Genomic DNA, 16,310 nt, shown 5'->3' with positions numbered 1-16,310 from the left:
GCTGAAATATTGCCGACTCGGCGTTAAACAATAATAATCAATCAATCAATCATTATCACTTTTCAAAGTAACGATAAGATTTTTAGTTTCCTCAGTCAGCTCACAAGATTTGCGATGCATGGTTAAATTTTGCTTATTTACATTCACTTAAGAAAGTGAAGACGACAATTTAATATAAAATTACGTCATTTCCTACATAAAGATAACTCAGTGAAAAAAAAATAAACGGATAACTCGTATTTTCCATAGAGTAATCGCTCTTTTCCTAATCGAGACGCGCAATTAAGCCGCCGCCATTTTTAAAAATCGCGAATACTTTTGCTGTGGCGCTGTACATCGTAAAAAGATTTTGAAATCATTAAGAACATTATTTTTTTTGTACTGATTATATTGGATAGCTTATCATAGTCATTCCTTTGACAAAACTTGATGTCAGATTGTCATTTCTACCAGTTTCATCAGACTTACTTTCTCTGACACCAGTTAGGTATATATTCTTCTCGTAATGTCTTTGGAATTCCTCTTTGAATGAAAATTTAAGAGAAAGAGAACCTTTTATTTCAATCTTACAATGATACATTACAAGTGAGGCATATCAAGTGCAATTTCAGAATTATGATTTTAAATCTATCAGGGCCATGTACTGATGCTTTTAATGCTTTCACACATACAATAACAATTTATGTCAATAAATACATGTTACGTGCCAACTGCATCTGTATGCAATGTAAAAGGACGACCATTAGATTTAAGGAGAGGGGAGGGGGCTGGCAGATTTTAGAAAGAAATATTCTGTAATCGAAAATGTTGGAAATAAAATATCCGTCCTCGACTGGCAAGAATATAAATAATCTGTCCTTGACTGGTGCTACTCACCATAAACTCCCCATCCCACCCCTCCTTATGAAGTAGAAATTTAGACATTATCAATTTTCCTTTTTTTTGTCTGTCAGACTTTTTCAGTAAAGAAGAAAATAAATAATCTATCCTGGATCATCTTGGCAAGACATATTCTGTCCTAAATAATCTGACTGGAAAAATTTGCCAGCCCCCAAATCTTATGGTTGTTCCCTAAAGCAAGCCAACTCTTTGATCTGTGAGTTGTTGTATCAACACAGAAAAGTTTCACCGGTACTGTTGTAATTTGCTTCTAAATGTTGGATTTCACAGTGAAGTCCTCTTTAAAATTGAAAATACACTGGGTATAATAAATCATAAAAGAATGCACAGAATATATTAATTTAGAGATGAAGATAAGTTGCCCAAAAGCAAGAGAAATAAGGCGATGACGGATTTCACAAATGCAGTAAAAATACCCTTTCATCCTTGATGCCTAGGAGCAGAGCAGAAGATTTTTATAATTTTTTTTATATATAAAATCAACACAGCACCGCTGTAACATCTGTAATTCCTGACACAAGGTCATGAAATTAACATTTTTTGGAGGAAGCACATCATAACTATCCATATTTATCCGCTAAATACCTAAGTAATTAGAAAATGTTCAACAAATTGGTTTTTACAATCTAATCTATAAAGCCGAACCTTGACAGCAAAACCCGACCCTGGGGATATGAAATTCAAAACTACAAATTTCAAAATGTTGACAATTTTTGAAGAGGCACTCTTGTACATTATACGTTTGCACTACATTTGTTTGCTAAACACCAAAGGGCAGAAAACAAGATCTTCAAAAAATTATGCATTTTCAAAATATCATCAAACTAAGCGCCCTCCTCTACCATAACCCCTGGCCATGGGGCCACAAATTTCATAATGTTGGAAGGTTCACCCTTGCTCATCATAACCGTGTGCTTTGTTTGTTTGTATGTTATTTAACGTCCCTCTCGAGAAGTTTTCTCTCATATGGTGACGCCACCACTTGCCGGTGAAGAGCTGGAAATTTTGTCCTATGCTCGGCACTTGCGGCCTTTGAGCAGTGAGGGATTCTTTTCGTGTCAACACTTACTGCGACACGGGACCTGGGTTTATACGGTCTTATCCGAAGGACTGGTTTCCACGCCCCACAGCGACGTAAGGATCAACTCATAAACGCTCTAACCACTGCGCCACGCGGGCGACTCGTGTACTTCGTATTTGGAAAAAAAAAATACAGACTGCTGAGCAGAGCCCCAATATCTATTACTAATGCATTAGCTCTTCTGGTATCCAAATTGGAAGAAAAAAATATCAAAACGTTTTCTTCTCCACAACAGCAAGAGCATCTAGGACATATTGATACTGACCCCCCCCCCCCCCACTTATGTTGTGTAGATTCAAGTTCAGTTGTATTCTGAAACTTTAATACTTTGACAATATGAAGTCAAATTTAGTCATGTGAAAAAAGTGTAAGAACAACCTTGAAATACTGCTGAAAAACAAGAGGGCCAAATTAACAATTCAGGTAAGCAATGTAGACATTTCAACAACTTGTACATTTTATCAACAACAAAAAAAACGTATCCTTTATTTGCAAACCATAGCATTCTCTCCAAGGGGCACACCAGTGTCCATTAATTTCCATTATCTATTGGACATTTTTTCATATGCTCCCCTATCCAGGCCAAGGACACATACTGTGACTACCCAGCATGTTTTTTCTAGACTGGTCCTCAGACCTACATGAAGTGCATTGATTTTTTACCCCCCACCCCCCCCATTCCATATCTGTTCTATGGTTACTCTGTAAATTATAAAAATGAGTAAGATAATACGAATATGGCTATATAAATCAGAATGTTTTAAAATCAGAAATAAGAGGGAAATCATTGCAGATTCAGATACAAAATTGGTTCTGCTACGAACTCCACTGAACCTCTGCGTGACTTCTTTTTAGCTAAGTATGGCGTTAAGAGAAATGGCTTTAACACGTACCCTAAGTTCCCCAGCAGCACTAACAGCTGAACTATAAATAAAAAGGCATTTCAAGCCTTTAAAAACGATTCTATAATGACACGGAAAGAATATACATGGTTAATTCGACCAAATAGTAATTGAATCGATTCCCACTTACAAACCGTCCCTTATAATTCTGCAAAGCTGTTTTAATATTTCACTGACACGAGAGGAGGTACCTAGAGATCGGCGTCAAGCTACATTTAATATCATTCCTGCTTTCAGTAAAGTGGAAAACATTTTGGATGTATAATTACAGACCTGTTTCATTGACATGCATTTGTTATTATCAACATACTGTTGCCAGCAATATTTTGAACCATTTAGGTCTAAATGGCTTCTAAGTAGACTGTCAGCATGGATTTAGAGCTTGAAGAACCTGCGAAACTCAATCACTTACTCTTCGTCATGAATTACTTGAAAATTAACACTTAGGCAGCCAACCCAACTTGATAATTTTAGAATTCTCAAAGGTATTTGACAAGGTGCCTTGCAAGATCTTGCTGAGAAAGAGAACCATGGAATGTGTGGTAACACCTGGAGACTGGTTTCTGCATTTCTCAGCAAAAGAGTGAACAGGTCGTCTTTGATGGAGAGGTACCTGGCCAAATGTCTGTGGTCAGCGGGATTCCACAGGATGTCAGTCCTTGGGCCCCTTCTCTTTTTTTTATTTTTATACACGGCCTACCAGGTTTGACTGCAGATTTCTTTATTACAACATTCAGGGGCGTAGCCAGGGAACTTTTGATGTACACGCCCAAGTAGGCAAGGGGTTTGGGGATCGCCAAATGACTCCAGGGCCCTGGTGGGGATCTAGGTCCCGGAAGCTAGTGAATCTTCGGCGATTTCAATGTGCATATTCGACCCTCCTGATCGCATTTTTATTACAAGACTAGTATGTTACGCTGCCATATTCGAGGTCTGTTCAGTTTTTGTATAAAATGTGGACAAGAACTCAAAAATGAGAAAGAATTTGTCCAGTATAGTTGTATGACGAACCCACTAAAAAAAAAATTAGAAATATTTATTTTTTGCAAAATGATGTGTGTGCTTCAAGAGCATACAAGCATACAGAGAAATTACGCCTGCCTCTCTCTCTTTTCCAAAAATTATGACGTTTGTGCATACAAACGTACGCCTGGCTACGCGCCTGACATTCCACATAAATTTTACATATACCAGTAGCTCGCATACTACATTGTATTATGGTCACTCAATAAGCATAAAGCATGTTATTAATATTTGGAAATGTTTAAAAAAAAAAGAAAGAAGACATTGTTTATAAATTTGCGAATTCATTTGAATACACTAAAACACATAATGGACAATCTCAGAAGAAAAAAAAAAAAACAATTTGTATATGTTTCTATCCGGGTTGTACCTTTGACTTTGATTATTGCTTTTATGTATGGGTTTATTGCAAGATGATGGGTGCTTACTTTGTTATGAGCATACAGATTTGATACCCCACAGGAGATTGAACGTTCACTTTAAATAACTCGCAGTTCTTCCGTTCTTTTGGATTAACAAAAATCTTTCAATATGTCAGCTTTGGCCTTGTTGTTTTTGATGTACCTATACTTCGAATCGGGATTGTCACTTATAACTGAAGTATTCAGAACCGCGTCCTTTACACTTTCGTCCGACATTTTGATAAACAAGTATACTAAACCGAAAATTGTTTATAGAAAGCGTTCCGGTATTGTAAATTTGTGACCCAAGTTTAGTAAATTAAGCATAAAATGCATACCTGGCTATGTATCGATAGTTTTCATTCGATCCTAGTTTTGAAGACAGTGTAAACAAAAGAATTTAAATAATTACGCGGTAGGAATTCAGATACGGCACCGTATTTAGCATCTATTTGGTACTTCCGGTTAGCTTGTCGTAAATAGCAGTGTTAAAAGGAATGGGTTTAGTACAGTGTTTTCAGTAAGAGCCGGCAACCGGCAAAATTAACCGCCTGTATACGAGAAATTTTGCCGCCTATGAAATTTCCGTAATTGGTTTTTTTCGGGGGTTGGTAGGCGAAATCCGTAGATTTCATCGCGACTATCTACATGTTCTAGAGTAACTTTCCTTGAGTGCGCTATTTTTCATGGAAGTTTGATTTGATCCAATACGTACTACAACTACTGAACAAGGCAGTTCAAGGCTAAACTTGCCAGAGTAAAGTTTGGAGAATAAATTTTCAACGAACAATTCCAACCTCATATAAAATTCACAACTCAACGATCGGGATTTATCTCTAGTAACAGGATATGATCAAGATTATTCGGAATTAGGGGCTTCAATGACGCAAGCGTCAGGTATCTAAGGCCTAAAATATCGATCAGGAAAATATATGTTTTTTTTTTTAACATTTACTGTCACTCCACAAGCTAGGTCAAGATTATTACAACAGCAAATATTTATATCTAGACCGATATAATTGTAAGACCTTACAAATAAGTCTTATTCTTTTAAATCGTGACTGAGACGTGGGACAAAGGAATTCTTACAGAATTTCCTCAAATTGAAAATGGAAATTTGTATTCTCGTTTATTTGTGTTAGCTCTTGAAATACAGGAACAGTTAAACTTTTCATATTTAAGAAGGTTTTTATGTACTAGTTTTTGTATTTGTATCCATTTCCTTAATTATTTCGTTCTGACAATTTTGAATAATTTTCCTGACTAGTTAATGTGAAAGGGACTAATTATGCAGCATTTTCAGTATAGTTTAATGAAATTCTAGCACAAACAATTGTCTGTGCTAGAATCTCATACTTAAGTTGTCTTAATGTTTTTACAGACACCTAGTTTTCAGGGGAATAAACTCAGTCTGTCAAAAGTCCATATAACAAATCAGTGAAAGGGTACAAATTGTTTTCTAAATGGCTTAAATATGTAAAATTTGGTATATAGTGATAGAAATTTGAAAAATTTATTTGCCTGAGGGCTAAGAACAAGAGGCCCAAGGGCCTTAACGGTCACCTGAGTATAATACAACAATTTAGAAGTTAAATACACTAATAGATGAAGCTTTGTTGCCCTAAAGCAAGAGAAGTAGGAAGATCAGGATCAACAAAATAATTAGTCTAGTATTCAATATCAACTCATAAATTAAGTTCTAATCTGTCCCCCACTTAACACTATCACCATGCAGACTATTAACAAACTATTAGTGCTTCAGTACTATTTTTAAACCCATATTAAGAGCTCTAGCATTGACCTCTCTTATGGTCTTTGAAGAACTTTCAATAAGATAAGTTATTTTTGTCTCATTTTTATTTATCTATCACTTACAGGTCAACCTGATTATTAAAACTAAGAAAATACTTTTTGAATTATATGATAAACATTCTTGCATAATTATCTTATTCTATTAACCTTTCAAATACATTATTTACAGTGATTAATTATCAAAGGTGAATGGAAAAGGGGAATAACTTCTCTCAGTAGAATACAAATTAATAGAGCCCTGCCCAGGACTAGAATGCTTAGACAAATGGTCCAGATGTTCAAAAATCTGGTAGAAATACGCTTACTTATATCATTTAAACTTTTACTCAGTTTTCTTCCAATATGCCCAGAAGCAGAGAAGAATTTCAAAGGTACAATGCATTTTCACTACAGATTCAACAAAGCCCTACCCTAACACCAGAACCCAAGACCAGGGGTCAAGAAATTTACAAATTTGGAAGAGTAACCCTCATCATCATACTTAAGGACTTCAAAGAATTAACACTTTTCCACCATATTATCAAAAGCCCCCCCCCCCCCCCCCAGTTATGCCACAACCCCTGACCCTAGGACCACAAGATTTAAAAATTCCGTTCGAAGCTCACATTTTCATCATAGCTAAGCAATTTATTTATCAGCTCAATGCTAAGGAGCAGACAGGATTAATTAATGATTAAATAATAGATTTAATGCTTTTCACTAAATAATCAATAGAGCCCCCTCCCCTTCCTGAAGAACCCCAAAAACTGAGGCCATATATTTGAAAATTTTGGAAGAGGCATCCTTGCTTATCATAATCATGAATTTTGAAAGAGGCACTCTTGCTCATCATAACTATGTACTTAGTTACTTTATTTAATACCCAGGAGCACAGAAGAAGATTTTCAAAGAATTAATGCATTTTCACTATATAATCAATAGAGCCCCACCCTAACACCAGAACCCCTGACCCTGGGGCCATGAATTTCACAATTTTGGAAGAGGCACTCTTGCTCATCATAACTATGTACTTAGTTACTTTATTTAATACCCAGGAGCACAGAAGAAGATTTTCAAAGAAATAATGCACTTTCACTATATGATCTATATAGCCCCACCCTGGGGCCAGAACCTCTGACCCTGGGGCCATGAATTTCACAATTTTGGTAGAGGGCTCCCTGCTTATTACAATGATGCCAACAGTTTGACTGCTTGATGTCCTGGAGTAAAAAGATTTTTAAAGATTGCATTATTTTTGTGGTTTTAGCCCCACCCCTCAGGCCCGAGGGGGGGCAGGGACCATGAAATTCACAATTTTTGTTCCCCTTCACCCATATATGCTATATGCCAAATTTGGTTGAAATTGGTTAAGCGGTTTCAGAGAAGAAGCTAAAAATGTTTAAATGTTAACACACGACGCACGCCGACGGACGAGCACGGATAGCAATAGGTCACCTGACTCAGGTGACCTAAAAATGAGTCAAAATTGCCAATTTCCGTTTTCGGTTGGGGGGCTTCGCCTCCCTAGGCCCCCTACCAGGGCTCTGCCCTGGACCCGCTGAGGGCCAGACCCCTCACCGAGATTGGTTTCCTGCTGTTCTATATATATTTCCTTCTGTTGAAAAGCTTATTGAAAACACTGTCCTAGAAGCGTTCCAGTTCTAAGGTAAAAAAAAACCCTTCCATTCAACGAATTTCAAAGCCACACACTCACTAAATTTATTTTAAAAAATCCATCTTTCTTTGAGGTAAGTTGTTGAATTTGATCTTTTTCTACTATTACTGTACAAAGTTTTTTGTATCTTGAATCATAGCTGTAGCAAGATCACATGTACGCTGGTTTAGTAAATAGAATATTACCGATGTATCTGGTGACATTAAATCCGTGGCTGTGTTTGTTGAAGGACATCTGTCTTAATATAGCTTCCATACATGAACAAGAGGCCCAAGGGCCTTAACGGTCGCCTGAGTATAATACAACAATTTAGAAGTTAAATATACTGATAGATGAAGCATTGTTGCCCTAGCCCCCCCCCCCCCCTCCTCAAGAACCCCAAAAACCGAGGCCATATATTTAAAAATTTTGGAAGAGGCATCCTTGTCTATCATAATCATGCACTTAGTTTGTTTAAATAATCTCCAGTAGCAGAGAAGAAGTTTTTCAAAGAATCAATGCATTTTCACTATATAATCAATAGAGCCCCGCCCTAACACCAGAACCCCTGACCCTGGGGCCATGAAATTCACAATTTTTAAAAAGGCATCCCTATGCGTTTAAATAGTCTCCAGTAGCAGAGAAGAAGATTTTCAAAGAATCAATGCATTTTCACTATATAATCAATACAGCCCCACCCTAACACCAGAACCCCTGACCCTGGGGCCATGAAATTCACAATTTTTGAAAAGGCATCCTTATGCATCATAACCATGCACTTAGTTTGTTTAAATAATACCCAGGAGCAGAGAAGAAGATTTTCAAAAAATTAAAGCATTTTCACTATATAATCAATAGAGCCCCGCCCTAACACCAGAACCCCTGACCCAGGGGCCATGGCTTTCACAATTCTGGAAGAGGCCCACCTCCTCATCATAACTATGTACTTAGTTACTTTATTAAATACCCAGGAGCAAAGAAGAAGATTTTCAAAGAATTAATGCGTTTTTCACTATATAATTTATAGAGCCCCGCCCTAACACCAGAACCCCTGACCCTGGGGCCATGAATTTCACAATTTTGGAAGAGGCACTCTTGCTCATCATAACTATGTGCTTAGTTCCTTTATTTAATACCCAGGAGCAGAGAAGAAGATTTTCAAAGAATTAATGCATTTTCACTATATAATCAATACAGCCCCGCCCTAATACCAGAACCCCTGACCCTGGGGCCATGAATTTCACAATTTTGGAAGAGGCACTCTTGCTTATGATAACTATGTACTTAGTTCCTTTATTTAATACCCAGGAGCAGAGAAGAAGATTTTCAAAGAATTAATGCATTTTCACTATATTATCAATACAGCCCCGCCCTAACACCAGAACCCCTGACCCTGGGGCCATGAATTTCACAATTTTGGAAGAGGCACTCTTGCTCATCATAACTATGTACTTAGTAATTTTATTTAATACCCAGGAGCAGAGAAGAAGATTTTCAAAGAATTTATGCACTTTCACTATATGATCTATATAGCCCCACCCTGGGGCCAGAACCCCTGATCCTGGGGCCATGAATTTCACAATTTTGGAAGAGGCACTCTTGCTCATGATAACTATGTACTTAGTTTCTTTATTTAATACCCAGGAGCACAGAAGAAGATTTTCAAAGAATTAATGCATTTTCACTATATAATCAATACAGCCCCGCCCTTACACCAGAACCCCTGTCCCTGGGACGATGAATTTCACAATTTTGGAAGAGGCACTCTTGCTCATCATAACTATGTACTTAGTAACTTTATTTAATACCCAGGAGCAGAGAAGAAGATTTTCAAGGAATTTATGCACTTTCACTATATGATCTATATAGCCCCACCCTGGGGCCAGAACCTCTGACCCTGGGGCCATGAATTTCACAATTTTGGTAGAGGGCTCCCTGCTTATTACAATGATGCCAACAGTTTGACTGCTTGATGTCCTGGAGTAAAAAGATTTTTAAAGATTGCATTATTTTTGTGGTTTTAGCCCCACCCCTCAGGCCCGAGGGGGGGCAGGGACCATGAAATTCACAATTTTTGTTCCCCTTCACCCATATATGCTATATGCCAAATTTGGTTGAAATTGGTTAAGCGGTTTCAGAGAAGAAGCTAAAAATGTTTAAATGTTAACACACGACGCACGCCGACGGACGAGCACGGATAGCAATAGGTCACCTGACTCAGGTGACCTAAAAATGAGTCAAAATTGCCAATTTCCGTTTTCGGTTGGGGGGCTTCGCCTCCCTAGGCCCCCTACCAGGGCTCTGCCCTGGACCCGCTGAGGGCCAGACCCCTCACCGAGATTGGTTTCCTGCTGTTCTATATATATTTCCTTCTGTTGAAAAGCTTATTGAAAACACTGTCCTAGAAGCGTTCCAGTTCTAAGGTAAAAAAAAACCCTTCCATTCAACGAATTTCAAAGCCACACACTCACTAAATTTATTTTAAAAAATCCATCTTTCTTTGAGGTAAGTTGTTGAATTTGATCTTTTTCTACTATTACTGTACAAAGTTTTTTGTATCTTGAATCATAGCTGTAGCAAGATCACATGTACGCTGGTTTAGTAAATAGAATATTACCGATGTATCTGGTGACATTAAATCCGTGGCTGTGTTTGTTGAAGGACATCTGTCTTAATATAGCTTCCATACATGAACAAGAGGCCCAAGGGCCTTAACGGTCGCCTGAGTATAATACAACAATTTAGAAGTTAAATATACTGATAGATGAAGCATTGTTGCCCTAGCCCCCCCCCCTCCTCAAGAACCCCAAAAACCGAGGCCATATATTTAAAAATTTTGGAAGAGGCATCCTTGTCTATCATAATCATGCACTTAGTTTGTTTAAATAATCTCCAGTAGCAGAGAAGAAGTTTTTCAAAGAATCAATGCATTTTCACTATATAATCAATAGAGCCCCGCCCTAACACCAGAACCCCTGACCCTGGGGCCATGAAATTCACAATTTTTAAAAAGGCATCCCTATGCGTTTAAATAGTCTCCAGTAGCAGAGAAGAAGATTTTCAAAGAATCAATGCATTTTCACTATATAATCAATACAGCCCCACCCTAACACCAGAACCCCTGACCCTGGGGCCATGAAATTCACAATTTTTGAAAAGGCATCCTTATGCATCATAACCATGCACTTAGTTTGTTTAAATAATACCCAGGAGCAGAGAAGAAGATTTTCAAAAAATTAAAGCATTTTCACTATATAATCAATAGAGCCCCGCCCTAACACCAGAACCCCTGACCCAGGGGCCATGGCTTTCACAATTCTGGAAGAGGCCCACCTCCTCATCATAACTATGTACTTAGTTACTTTATTAAATACCCAGGAGCAAAGAAGAAGATTTTCAAAGAATTAATGCGTTTTTCACTATATAATTTATAGAGCCCCGCCCTAACACCAGAACCCCTGACCCTGGGGCCATGAATTTCACAATTTTGGAAGAGGCACTCTTGCTCATCATAACTATGTGCTTAGTTCCTTTATTTAATACCCAGGAGCAGAGAAGAAGATTTTCAAAGAATTAATGCATTTTCACTATATAATCAATACAGCCCCGCCCTAATACCAGAACCCCTGACCCTGGGGCCATGAATTTCACAATTTTGGAAGAGGCACTCTTGCTTATGATAACTATGTACTTAGTTCCTTTATTTAATACCCAGGAGCAGAGAAGAAGATTTTCAAAGAATTAATGCATTTTCACTATATTATCAATACAGCCCCGCCCTAACACCAGAACCCCTGACCCTGGGGCCATGAATTTCACAATTTTGGAAGAGGCACTCTTGCTCATCATAACTATGTACTTAGTAATTTTATTTAATACCCAGGAGCAGAGAAGAAGATTTTCAAAGAATTTATGCACTTTCACTATATGATCTATATAGCCCCACCCTGGGGCCAGAACCCCTGATCCTGGGGCCATGAATTTCACAATTTTGGAAGAGGCACTCTTGCTCATGATAACTATGTACTTAGTTTCTTTATTTAATACCCAGGAGCAGAGAAGAAGATTTTCAAAGAATTAATGCATTTTCACTATATAATCAATACAGCCCCGCCCTTACACCAGAACCCCTGTCCCTGGGACGATGAATTTCACAATTTTGGAAGAGGCACTCTTGCTCATCATAACTATGTACTTAGTAACTTTATTTAATACCCAGGAGCAGAGAAGAAGATTTTCAAGGAATTTATGCACTTTCACTATATGATCTATATAGCCCCACCCTGGGGCCAGAACCTCTGACCCTGGGGCCATGAATTTCACAATTTTGGTAGAGGGCTCAATGCTTATTACAATGATGCCAACAGTTTGACTGCTTCATGTCCGGGAGTAAAGAAGAAGATTTTTAAAGATTGCATTATTTTTGGTGGTTTTAGCCCCACCCCTCAGGCCCCGGGGGGGGGGGGGCAGGGACCATGAAATTCACAATTTTTGTTCCCCTTCACCCATAGATGCTATATACCAAATTTGGTTGAAATTGGTTGAGCGGTTCTAGAGAAGAAGTTAAAAATGTTCAAAAGTTAACGCACCACGGAAGACGCACGACGCACGACGACGGACAAAAACAGATAGCAATAGGTCACCTGAGTGACTCAGGTGACCTAAAAGTATACGTCGAAGGCAAAGTCTGTTGTGACTTTTTTTTAGGGAAAGTTTCATGTTAAAATAGAAACACATGACTTTCTGTAGCTTCTCCAATATCCTTCTAGAGCGGATTCGGGTATTATTGAACTGTCGGGAGATACTGAACATTTTTCATCCAATTAAATAATTCGATACCGTATCGATAACGGCACGTGCGATTTTTTCTAGAAGATTTGGTTTTGAATGATCGACAAACTTCACGCTCCAGGTAAGTGAGAACATCGACTTTAATAAGAAAACGTTGCTATTTCTGGTTACTTCCGGTATTTCCATGACGTAGTACAACAATTTATAGAATAACACGTGTATAAATATAGAATGATTACTCGCTTCCTTTTCCATGAATGATCAATTCTGCAATGTAATAACCGGAAGTTAGTGGTGTAAAACTAAATTCGAAACCAAATTCATTGTGTCTTTACGGGATTATCTAGGCAATACGTGTTCAGTAATTGCCTACAATATTATTTGATGTCGGATTTTATTGAACAATCAAACATATTTGAAATAGCATATACAAAAACACACACAGAAGTTATTTTATTAGTTTCTTTAACATTTTAAATAAAAATGAGTTCAAGATAAAATCAAATAAAAAAAAAACACAGAAAATTTTAATAGAATAGATATTAGATAGACACCTTATGAAAAGCAGAATAAGTTCAATTTTTTTTTTTTATTTAAGTGCAAATGAGACTGATGATCTATTTCCTTTTCCTCTTTAAATATAATACAATTTTAAAAGTCTACTAAAATATTTTCTTTTTAAATTGATTAAAATTGGATTTAAAAAGAAAACAAAACATAACAAAACAAATAAACAAATGAGGTCTACAATTTGTCAATTTTCAAATATTTAATATTACAGAATGAGTCGTCAGATTGGAGTTAAACGAAGAAAGCAGTATGATACTAAATTGTTGGAAGAAACAGTTATGCTCATTAAAAATAAAAACATCAGTTTGAACAAGGCTTCAGAAATATACTCGATACCAAAAGCCACTTTATCATATAAAGTTAATGGTAAGCTGCCACTGCTTTGTAAAAGTGGACCTCGTCCAGTTCTTACAGAAAACGAGGAGGCAAAGCTTGCAGACTGGGCATGTAAAATGGCTGCTATCGGGTTTGGGCGAACAAGAAATGAGCTTTTGGATACAGTTCAAAAAATTTTAGAGCGAGATCAACGACCAAACCCATTTAAGAACAATCGTCCAGGAAAGGATTGGTATTATGCCTTTATAAAGAGAAACCCTGTCATTAATGAAAGGACGCCTCAACAGCTTGCAAAGGAGAGAGCTGTGATAACTCCTCAAAAAGTGGAACTGTGGTTCAGTGATCTCAAAAATTATATTGATCTTGACATTAAGGACCCTTCTCTTTGGACTGACCCGTCAAGGTGGTTCAACGCGGACGAGTCAGGATTTCCACTGTGTCCTAAAAGTGGGAAAGTCTTGGCACCAAGAGGGGTTCCAAGTATCTATAATTTTACTTCCTCTGACAAGTCTCAAGTTACTGTGCTAGCTTGCATGTCTGCTAGTGGGCATTTTCTTAAGCCTCTTATTGTATTTCCTGGCCATAGGTTTTCTTATAATCCCCTTGATGGTTTTCCAGAGGCAGTGATGGGTAGGACTGCTACTGGTTGGATGGACAAGGAGCTTTTCTACACATGGATGAAAGATGTTTTCATACCTCATATCAATGTTTCTGGTGTGAAGAAACCTGCTCTTCTGCTTGTTGATGGTCACTCAACCCATCTCACTCTAGAAGTATGTGACCTATGCAGAGAAAATGGGGTTGAACTTAACTGCTGTCTTGCTCATGCTTCCCATATTATTCAACCATGTGATCTGCGCCTCTTTAATTGTCTGAAAGATTCTTGGCGACAAGCAGTTAGGGATTACCAATTACAAAATATTGGTGAATACGTCACAAAAACAAAATTTGCTAGTGTATTTAGAAACGCATGGATGAAATCCACCACCCCAGATGTTGCTGTAAAAGCATTTAAAGAGAGTGGATTGTTCCCATTTAACCCAAGTAAACCCCTCTCCACTGTCAAAATGCAGCCAAGTTACATATTTCAGTCTTCTACTTCTTCTTGTTCAACAGTTTCCTTATCATCACCGAGTGCCTTGCCCCAACGAGATAGTGCTTTAAATTCGTCTGGGAATTCTTCTTGCAACTTGTCAGCAGTTTCTTCCTCCAACATGACTGAGTCTGCTGTTTTACCTTCAGCTTCATCTAGTAAATTGCCAGAATCTGCTGCATTGCCTTCTGCCTCTTATTTCAACTTAACGGGCTCTAATACCCTGCCTTCAGCTTCCAACATGTCGGATCAGTCTGCTGCTTTGCTGTCACCTTCGGCCGGCAACATGATGGTGTCCTCAGAATTGCCTCTAACCAAATCTTTATCCGAGAATGCTGTAGTGCCTTCCAAATCATCTGCACCTCTGGACAAGTCTCCAGCCTGTAACCTGAAAACATCTACAGTATTACATGTAACATCAAATGAAGCTTCATTCTGCAGCTCAACAATGAACACTATGTTATCTACCCCTATGACTGCCTCTTCAACATCATCCTCCGTTTCTCCAGCTTTTGATGAACTCCTTCAAATTCCAGTGGTAAAGACTGGAAAATCTACAAAGAAGGCCTTGCCTCCTCTACCTAAAGCAATAACCAGTGAAAAATTTCGTGAAATTCTTATTGAGAGACAGAAAAGAAAAGACGATGAACAAAAAGCGAAAGAGGCAAGGAAGAAACAGAGAGAGGAAAAGAAGAAAGCTAAAGAGGAAGAAAAAGTCAGGAAACAGAAGGAACGAGAGACGAAAAAAATGTTAAAAAAACAAAAGCAGAAAAAAAGTGGCAAGAAAGGTGGGAAAAAACGAGGAAATGGCGAAATTTCTGAGAGTGATGAGGAATTCGAACCTCCACTAGCAGACAGTGATGATGAAGAAATGTCGACAGATTACACCAGCTGTGCAAAATGCCTTGGAAAGGAAAACAATGACTTTTTTCATGTTGCCTCTATGAAAATTAAGAATGGTTCATAATATTTTTAAAAAATATGACGTAAACAATGACAGTTAGAATAGTTAATAATATTTTTTTTTTAAATATGTTGTAAATAGTTACAGAGAACATTTCCATTTCATATTGATAAATTTAACCAAAATATACAGAAAAAAATAATTTCATTTGTAAATTGTGTCTGAAATTTACATCTTTTTCCGCCCTACGGCAATGTCAAATGCCATGTCTAAACATGTGCCAAAAATGATTCACTTTATACAGTCTTTGAAATGTTGGATTTTTTTCGGAGAATGCCCTCACACGTTATACGAACAATCACACACAGGCCACTGAGATCAACAATCAGTCTGTCGACAATAACGTTGCAGCCACTGTTTCTTTTAAGAATTATTCTCATTGCTAAATTCGATTTTTGATTGGTAATACCTTGTTTATCTGATATTATGGTGCAATATGGCGAACTTTTAAATTATTTGCCATGCTTTATGCTAGTATATTTGAGCCGAAGGCTCAAAGAGCTTAGATTATGACGTGGTTTGTGCTGTGCGTAAACTTTTTAGAAAATAGTCCAGGACCAGGTTCCCTAAAACACTGGTTAAATTTGACCACTGATTTTTGTTTGTTTGTATATTGTTTAACGTCCCTCGAGAGAATTTTTCACTCATATGGAGACGCCACCACTTGCCGGTGGAAAGCTGCAAATTTTGTCCTATGTGATACTCGGCACTTACGGCCATTGAGCAGTGAGGGATCTTTTTCGTGCCAGCACCTACTGCGACACGGGACCTCGGTTTATACGGTTTCATCTGAAGGACCGGTCT

This window comes from Saccostrea echinata, unplaced genomic scaffold, assembly GCF_033153115.1.
Source record: "Saccostrea echinata isolate AGI-Se365-2 ecotype Australia unplaced genomic scaffold, CSIRO_AGI_Sech_v1 ptg000006l, whole genome shotgun sequence".
NCBI classification, from domain to species: domain Eukaryota; kingdom Metazoa; phylum Mollusca; class Bivalvia; order Ostreida; family Ostreidae; genus Saccostrea; species Saccostrea echinata.
This window is presented reverse-complemented; position numbering follows the sequence as displayed.